Raw genomic sequence first — 9,350 nt, forward strand, 5'->3', positions numbered from 1 at the left:
CTGCACACCAGGCTGACACTCTACCACTGAGCAAACTGGCCATGGCCTAGATGTCATCCATTTCTTATGGTTCAAGCTAAAATGTCACCCTAAGTTCCTTGGATCTTAGTGTTTCCCAAACTTCTGTCATTCTTGAACCACCTTCATGATTTGTACCTTACATAAGTTTCTACCTACTAAGCACCCACTTAATTTTTATTTAAAAAGGCTTATATCTTTACTTAAGCATATTTATTTTATTTTATTTTTTATTGGTGCCATGCTGATCTTCTCTGTATCATTCTGATTTTAGTATATGTGCTGCCAAAGGGAGCACAAATAAATTTATTTTAAAAGGAAACTTTAGGTCATTGTTATTGTTATCATTGCTTTGACCGATCAACTCTCCTCAGTTAACAAATTAGGAACCAGGTTCCTCATTTCTGGTTTGTCATTTACCACATTTAAGCTACTTGCTCAACCTCTGTGAGCCTTGGATTCTCATCCTTAAAATGCCCCATGAAGCCCTAGCCGGTTGGCTCAGTGGTAGAGCATTGGCCCAGTGTCCTGGGTTTGACTCCCAGTCAAGGCACACAGGAGAAGCAACCATCTGCTTCTCCACCTGTCCCGTTTTTTTTCTCCCCCCACCCTGCCACCATGGCTCATTCGAGCAAAGTTGGCTCTGGGTGCTGAGGACAGCACCATGGCCTCACCTCAGATGCTAAAATAGCTCAGTTGCTGAGCAACAGAGCAATGGCCCTAGATGGGCAGAACATCGCCCCATAGGGGACTTGACAGGTAGATCCTGGTCAGGGTGCATGTGGATCCTGGTCGGGGTGAATGCAGGAGTCTGTCTCTCTGCCTCCCTACCTATTAAAAGGAAAAAAAAAGAAAAAGAAAAAAATATCCCATGAGGCCCTGGCTGGTTAGCTCAGTGGTAGAGCGTCAGCCTGGCGTGCGGGAGTCCCAGGTTCGATTTCTGGCCAGGGCACACAGGAGAAGCGCCCATCTGCTTCTCCACCCCTCCCTCTCTCCTTCCTCTCTGTCTCTCTCTTCCCCTCCCGCAGCCAAGGCTCCACTGGAGCAAAATTGGCCCAGGCGCTGGGGATGGCTCTGTGGCCTCTGCCTCAGGCACTAGAATGGTTCTGATTGCGGCAGAGTGATGCCCCAGATGGGCAGAGCATTGCCTTCTGGTGGGCATGCCATGTGGCTCCTGGTCGGGGGCATGCGGGAGTCTGTCTGACTGCCTCCCCGTTTCCAACTTCAGAAAAATACAAAAAAAAAAATGCCCCATGGGAGATTGTGGGAAGGTGGAGAGATGACACATAGAAAGGTGGCACAGCCTGACCTGTGTTGGCGCAGTGGATAAAGCATTGATCTGGAATGCTGAGGTCGCCAGTTTAAAACCCTGGGCTTGCCTGGTCAAGGCACATACGAGGAGCAATCAATGAACAACTAAAGTGAAGCAACTATGAGTTGATACTTCTCACATCCCCCTCCCTTCTCTGTAAAATCAATAAATAAAATCTTTTTTTTAAAAAGTGGCACAATGCCAGGTCTGTAGAAGGCACTGGGCACGTAGCAGTCATTCCTACTGCTGTGTGATGCTTTCTTAATCTTCTCTACTTCAGAGCATTTGAGATCTTGCTCCCAGCCATAAGTCCTCAATTTTGGCTCAAATAAACTCTTATACAAATTAAATAGGTTTCGTCTGACCAGGCAGTGGCACACTGGATAAGAGCATCAGACTGGGATGCAGAGGACCCAGGTTCAAGACACCGAGGTCGCCAGCTTGAGCGCGGGCTCATCTGGTTTGAGCAAAGCTCACCAGCTTGGACGTGAGGTCTCTGGCTAGAACAAGGGGTTTCTCAGTCTGCTGTAGCCCCACGGTCAAGGCACATATGAGAAAGCAATCAATGAACAACTCAGATGTCACAACGAAAAACTAATGATTGATGCTTCTCATCTCTCTCTGTTCCTGTTTGTCCCTATCTATCCCTCTCTCTGACTCTCTCTCTGTCTCTGTAAAAAAAAAAAAAAAGGGTTTCTTTTATTGATTGATTGATTTGAAAGAGAGAGAAAGAAGCATTGATTTGCTGCTCCACTTAGTTGTACACTCATTGGTTGTTTCTTGTATGTGCCCTGATCAGTGATTGAACTTGCAACCGAGGCTCATTGGGACGAATCTCTAACCAACTCACCTACCTGGCCAGGGTCACTCTTAGCAGCTCATAGTTGCTTCACTTTAGCTGTTCATTGCTTGCTTGTCATATGTTCCTTGACCAGGCAAGCCCAAGGTTTCAAATTGGTGACCTTAACATTCTAGTTCAATGCCCTATCCACTGTGCCACCACAGGCCAGCAGGGCCACTCTTATAAAAATTAAAAAAAAAAAAAATCTCTACTTAACCCAGTGGTTTAAAAAAAATTTTTTTTTTTAATGAGAGGAGGGAGATGTAGACCTCCGAGAAATTATCATTTGTGGATACCCACTCAGATAGTTCATAGACTCCTTCTGACATTGTGGATGAAAATTTAATCAATTCAGACAATTTAATCAGTCTATCTCTCCTACCTCTCTTTTCTTCTCCCTCCTTTCTCCTCTTTTTATTTTTTTTTAATTAATTTTTTTTTTTTTACAGAGACAGAGAGAGTCAGAGAGAGGGACAGACAGGGACAGACAGACAAGAACGGAGAGAGACGCATCAATCATCAGTTTTTCGTTGCAACACCTTAGTTGTTCATTGATTGCTTTCTCATATGTGCCTTGACCGTGGGCCTTCAGTAGACTGAGTGACCCCTTGCTCAAGCCAGCAACCTTGGATCCAAGCTGGTGAGCTTTGCTCAAACCAGATGAGCCCGCGCTCAAGCTGGCGACTTCGGGGTCTCGAACCTGGGTCCTCCACATCCCAGTCCAACACTCTATCCACTGCGCCACTGCCTGGTCAGACCTTCCTCCTCTTTTTATCTCTCACATATCTAGCCCCATCAGCTCCTGGCTAGTTGCTTTAGCTTATACTTTTTCTAACAACTTCATTCCAAGGGCATTCTCAGCAAAGACCACAACCGTACTCTTGGTTTCCAGTGCTGAAGGCATGGTATTACTTAAGTTTTCTAAGCCCTGGCTGAGTAGCTCAGTTGGTTAGAGAGTTGTCTCAATATACCAAGTTTGCATGATACCCAGTGAGGACACATTCAAGAACCAACCAATGGATGCATAAGTAAGTGGAATAACAAATGGATGTTTCCCCCTCTCCCTTTCACTCTCTTTCTCAAATCAATCAATAAAATAAAATAAAATAAAATTTAAAAAAATGAGGCCCTGATTCGGTAGCTCAGTTGTTTAGAGTGTCATCAAGATACACCAAGGTTGTCGGTTCAATGCCCAGTCAGGGTAACTAAAAATGCGTGGAAAACAAATTGATATTTTTCTCTCTCTCCCTTCCTTTCTCTCTAAGATCAATAAGTGGATATAAAAAGTTTCCTAAGCATCAATTTTCTTTTCTGTAAAATGGATAGTGAGGATTAATTAAGATAACACTTAATAGCACTTTGCTGTCAACATATGTAATCTCATTTAATCCACACAATAATGCTGTAAGGTAGATTTTTCATTCAACTCAGTCAATATTTATTTATTTATATACTATTATTTTCTTTTTTTAGCGAGAGAGAGACAGACAGAGACAGGGAAAGACAGGCAGGAAGGGAGAGTGACGAGAGGCATCGATTCTTTGTTGTGGTTCCTTAGTTATTCATTGATTGCTTTCTCATATTGCCTTGATGGGGGAGGGGGCTCCAGCAGAACTAGTGACCCTGTGACCTTGGACTCAAGCCAGTGACCTTTGGGCTCAAGCCAGCAACCATGGGGTCATGTCTGTGATCCCATGTTCAAGCCAGCAACCCTGCACTCAAGCTGGTGAGTGCACAGTGAAGCCAGATGAACCCGCGCTCAAGCTGGCAACCTCGGGGTTTTGAATCCGGGTCCTTAGCATCCCGGGCCAATGCTCTATCACTGTGCCACAGCTTGGTCAGGCTCAGTCAATATTTATTGTGTGCCTACTATGTTCTAGGCAGTCTTAGCCACAGTGATACCTCATGAAGCTTACATAATGAGAAGAGAGTATTAAAAACATGAACACTAAATAAAGTCATTTCAAATTGTGATAAGTGCTATAACAAATAAAATAAGTTAAAGAGCTAAGGAAAGTCACATAGTTCAGTGATTTTCAATTAGTTATGGCACATATAAATTACTGAAGTTCTGTGGCACACCAAAAAATTATTGATTTAGGTTACCTGGATACAATTTATATACATTCATAAGGTATAAAAGTATTTACTTGTTACTCTTTGGTTTTATGGTAGCTTTTTTTCCTGGTACATACTGATTCTCCAGGGGCTGCTCTCCATGGGCATTACAGAGCGTTGCTGTCTGCCCTCTTTAGAAAAAGGGCCTCAGGGGATTGCTAGGCCTCCTATCCTTAAAATATTAGTAGGGATTTAATCCTTTTTTTTTTTTTTTACAGAGGCAGAGATAGACAGGGACAGACAGACAGGAACGGAGAGAGATGAGAAACATCAATCATCAGTTTCTCATTGCGCGTTGCGACTTCTTAGTTGTTCATTGATTGCTTTCTCACATGTGCCTTGACCGCGGGCCTTCAGCAGACCGAGTAACCCCCTGCTGGAGTCAGCGGCCTTGGGTCCAAGCTGGTGAGCTCTTTGCTCAAGCCAGATGAGCCCGCGCTCAAGCTGGCAACCTCGGGGTCTCGAACCTGGGTCCTTCCGCATCCCAGTCCGACGCTCTATCCACTGCGCCACCGCCTGGTCAGGCTCCAATTTCATTATAGTCTGTGTAATGTGTGGATTTTGAACCTCAGACACCATTCCCTGGAGCTGGCAGTCTCCACTTGTACGACTATATTTGAGGAAGGCAAATCCATCCTGTGAAACCCAGAAAGATGCCACTCTTACGTAAGTAAATAACCAAGTGAACATGTTTGAAGAATGTGAAACAAAAATGAATCTAGTCAATTCAGAAAAAGAGCCCATTGGGGAAGAGAACAGTGGCTACAGCTGTGCAGAACAAACTGCCCAGATGGAGGGTTTGTATTATCTTTAACAGCAGAACACAATATTCCCTTTCCCAAGGCAGTAAATTTTCCCAAATAATTGCTGCTCTAAAAAAAACACAACAACCCACTGGGCCCTGGCCGACTAGCTCAGTTGGTTAGAGCATCACCCGATATGCCAAGGTTGCAGGCTCAGTCCCTAAGCAGGACACACACAAGAATCAACCAATGAATGCACAAATAAGTGGAAGAACAAATTAATGTTTCTCTCTCCCTCTTCCTTCTAAAATTAGCAAATAAAAAATTAAAAAAATAGCTACTGAATGCCAGTTATTTAATATGACATAAATAAGCCTCATAAGAAATCTGTAATGTAGGAGGAAACAATGTCAGTGAGTTCAAATAACTTGATCTAGAACCACAGTTACCACTGGTAAAATTGGGGTTTGGAGCTCAGGTTGTCACTGATTTCCCATCATCAAACCAAGCTCAGATGCTGCCTACTCGGTGACATATAGGAGTGGCAGAGCCAGGCCAGGAGAGGTCCAAGGGGGAAGCCCTTCACCCACCAGTATTCCTCATTCAACATATTCTTCAGCCTGAAGAATTTCACTTGACCATTCCCTGAAAAGCAAGGGCTTCTTTTTATATTGAGGACAAGATGGTTGGTGGGTTTGTTTTTCTAAGTTATCTTCAGTTTTTTGAATGACTCTAGTATCAGCCAACTTGGGATTGCTCTTTTCCAAAATTAAAATAAGGAGCCCAGATTTGTTGCAAACACTCAGAAGTGTATCTAGCAGAAGATGAGAGCTTCCCTGCCCATCTTTCTCCCTCAGTAGAGCCTTCTGAGCCTAACTGGATGGGTCTTTTAATTCTTCTCACAGGGGCACTGTAGTGCTGGTAAAAGAGCTAGGGAGTTCTCAGGTTTTCAGATAATACTCTGGGTTAGCCTTACATTAAAAAAAAATTATTTATTTATTTATTTATTTATTTATTTATTTATTTATTTACAGAGACAGAGAGAGAGTCAGAGAGAGGGACAGACAGGGACAGACAGGAACGGAGAGATGAGAAGCATCAATCATTAGTTTTTCATTCCGCATTGCGACACCTTAGTTGTTCATTGATTGCTTTCTCATATGTGCCTTGACCGCGAGCCTTCAGCAGACCGAGTAACCCCTTGCTCGAGCCAGGGACCTTGGGTCCAAGCTGGTGAGATTTTTGCTCAAACCAGATGAGTCCGCGCTCAAGCTGGTGACCTCAGGGTCTCGAACCTGGGTCCTTCCACAGCCCAGTCCGAAGCTCTATCCACTGCACCACCGCCTGGTCAAGCTTTAAAAAAATTATTTAGAAAACTTAATGGTTGGCCCTGGCAGGTTGGCTCAGTGGTAGAGCGTCGGCCTGGTGTGCAGGAGCCCCGGGTTCAATTCCTGGCCAGGGCACACAGGAGAAACGCCCATCTGCTTCTCCACCTCTTCCCCCTCTGCAGGAGGGGAAGAGAGAGACAGAGAGGAAGGCTCTGTCCCTCCCGCAGCCAAGGCTCCATTGGAGCAAGGTTGGCCCGGGCGCTGAGGATGGCTCTGTGGCCTCTGCCTCTGGTGCTAGAATGGCTCTGGTTGCAACAGAGCGACGCCCCAGATGGGCAGAGCATTGCCCCCTGGTGGGCATGCCGGGTGGATCCCGGTCAGGCGCATGCGGGAGTCTGTCTGACTGCCTCCCCATTTCCAACTTCAGAAAAATACAAAAAAAAAAAAAAAGAAAAAAGAAAAGAAAAGAAAATTTAATGGGGTGACATTGATCAATAAAGAGTACATAGGTTTCTCCACAGCCTTTGAACTGTTGATTGTGTTGTGTGCCCATCACCCAATGTCAAATCATTTTCCGTCACCATATATGTATCCCTCTTTACTCCCCTCCCTGCCAAAGCCTTAAATTTAATATTAGTTCAGTTTTTAACAAACCTTCATGGGATGTCACCTGTGTGCTAGGTAGTGTTGATCCAAGATGAACAAAATAGCCTCTGACCTGTGATGCTGAATATATACAGAGTATCATTTTAAGAGGTGGTTAAAAAGTTTCTTTTTAATCAGAAAGACACAGACAATTAGTCATATATTGTATTCAAGTGTAAGAGTTCTTTGTAGGTAAACCTGACTCAGGGTGACATAGATGTGGTGGAGGGGTGGGGTGGACCCTCTCCAGAATCCCCTAGCAACATGAATTGTTTCTTTTATTTTAAAGTTTTTATTGAATTTATTGGGGTGACATTGATTAATAAAATTATATAGGTTTCAGGTGTACAATTCTGTAACACATCATCTGTATATTGTATTATGTGTTCACCCCAAGTCAAGTCTCCTTCCATCACCGTCTATTCCCCCTTTACCCTCTTCTACCTCCTCCAGTCCCCCTCCATGCATTGTTTCTTTTCATTCTGGTTGTTGAGATCTCCCTGAGTACCATGCGCAAAATGTTCCAAGTGTTCTGAGAATGTGCCAGGTCAGTTAGTCAGCAATTCTGCTTCAAGAGTTGGCTCGTTTTCTGTTGCACCAATGCTACATTTTCAACATGGAAGTAATTTAAAATGTAAAAGCATTTGCTGTGGAGAGGAGGGAGACTCTAGGGCTGGGACTAGAATCTACCCCCCTTGTACCCAGTTTGATGCCTTTTCCATTCCAGCCCATGATTGAGTCTTAGGGTACCAAGTGGGTAGTCATTAATCTTTTCATCTAAGGTAGATGGTCTCAACTGGATTGTGCCAGCAGCAGAGATTTAATGTTGGATAGGTCAGTCACTGAATTTGATAAATAAACATCCCAGTGACAAGACAATAAAAAATTTGACAATTTACACCTTGTAAAGGGTCAGTTTTGGAGGGAGGGGCACTAAGCATAGGGGCAGGAACACAGTAGGGAGGACTTCTCAGCATAGTTGAGTGTATGAAAGCCCATTTGAAGAGGCAAGTGAGGCCCAGGCCGGGTAGCTGATTTGGTTGGAGCATTGCCCTAATATGCTGAGGTTGAGGGGTTTGATCTTCGATCAGGGCACATACAAGAATCAACCAAGAAAAGCATAAATAAGTGGAACAACAAACTGATGTTTCTCTTTCCTCCTTTCTCTCTCTAAAATAAATCAATAAATAAGTCTTTTAAAACAATAAACAAAGAAGAAGAAGAAGAAGAAGAAAAAAGAAACAATTTATATTGTTACTTTCTCTAGAGCAGGACCTGGAAGAGTTTCTGCTTTCTTGCATGGAGGGAGAGGTCAGGCACATTGCCAAGTTGACAAAGAAGAAGAAGAAGAAGAAAAAAGAAACAATTTATATTGTTACTTTCTCTAGAGCAGGACCTGGAAGAGTTTCTGCTTTCTTGCATGGAGGGAGAGGTCAGGCACATTGCCAAGTTGCTGCTGGAGATCTGATTAAGATCTAACCTCATCTAATCAAACAAGATGTACTCAATGCTGCTTTTTTGTGTGTGACAGAGACAGAGAGAGGGAGTGACAGGGACAGAAGGACAGACAGACAGGAAGGGTGAGAGATGAGAAGCATCAATTATTCGTTGTGGCATCTTGGTTGTTCAGTAATGCTTTCTCATATGTGCCTTGGATGGGGGGAGCTACAGCAGAGTGAGTGATCCCTTGCTCAAGCCAGCGACCTTGGGCTTTAAGCCAGTGCCCTTTGGGCTCAAGCCAGTGGCCATGGGCTCATGTCTATGATCCCATGCTCAAGCTGGTGACCCTGTGCTCAAGCTGGGTGAGCCTGAGCTCAGCCGGTGACCTCGAGGTTTTGAACCTAGGTCCTCTGAGTCCCAGTCCAACGCCCTATCCACTGTGCCACCGCCTGGTCAGGCAACGCTGCTTTTTAAAATTGAATTTATTGGGGGTGACGTTGGTTAGCAAAACCATATAGATTTCAACTCAACAAAACATCATCTGCGTACTGTATTGTGCACCCATTGTCCAAAGTCAAGTCTCTTTCTGTCCCCATTTATTCCCCCTTTGCCCTCTTCCACTTCCACCCACCCCTCAGTGCTGGTATTTTAAGTCTGTTTTAAACTGCTTAGTTGTTCTTTTCTAAAATTTTTTTTTTTTTTCATTTTTCTGAAGCTGGAAACAGGGAGAGACAGTCAGACAGACTCCCGCATGCGCCCGACCGGGATCCACCCGGCACGCCCACCAGGGGCGACGCTCTGCCCACCAGGGGGCGATGCTCTGCCCATCCTGGGCGTCGCCATGTTGCAACCAGAGCCACTCTAGCGCCTGAGGCAGAGGCCACAGAGCCAACCCCAGCGCCCGG

At 44.6% G+C, this 9,350-nt stretch overlaps 1 pseudogene; it reads right to left on the reverse strand.

Moving 5' to 3' along the window:
• Window positions 1–223: 223 nt before the first annotated feature.
• LOC136402035 (U6 spliceosomal RNA) lies at window positions 224–316 on the reverse strand (annotated as a pseudogene).
• Window positions 317–9,350: the final 9,034 nt, after the last annotated feature.

The sequence above is a fragment of the Saccopteryx leptura genome, chromosome 3 (assembly GCF_036850995.1).
Source record: "Saccopteryx leptura isolate mSacLep1 chromosome 3, mSacLep1_pri_phased_curated, whole genome shotgun sequence".
In the NCBI taxonomy this organism is placed as follows: Eukaryota; Metazoa; Chordata; class Mammalia; order Chiroptera; family Emballonuridae; genus Saccopteryx; species Saccopteryx leptura.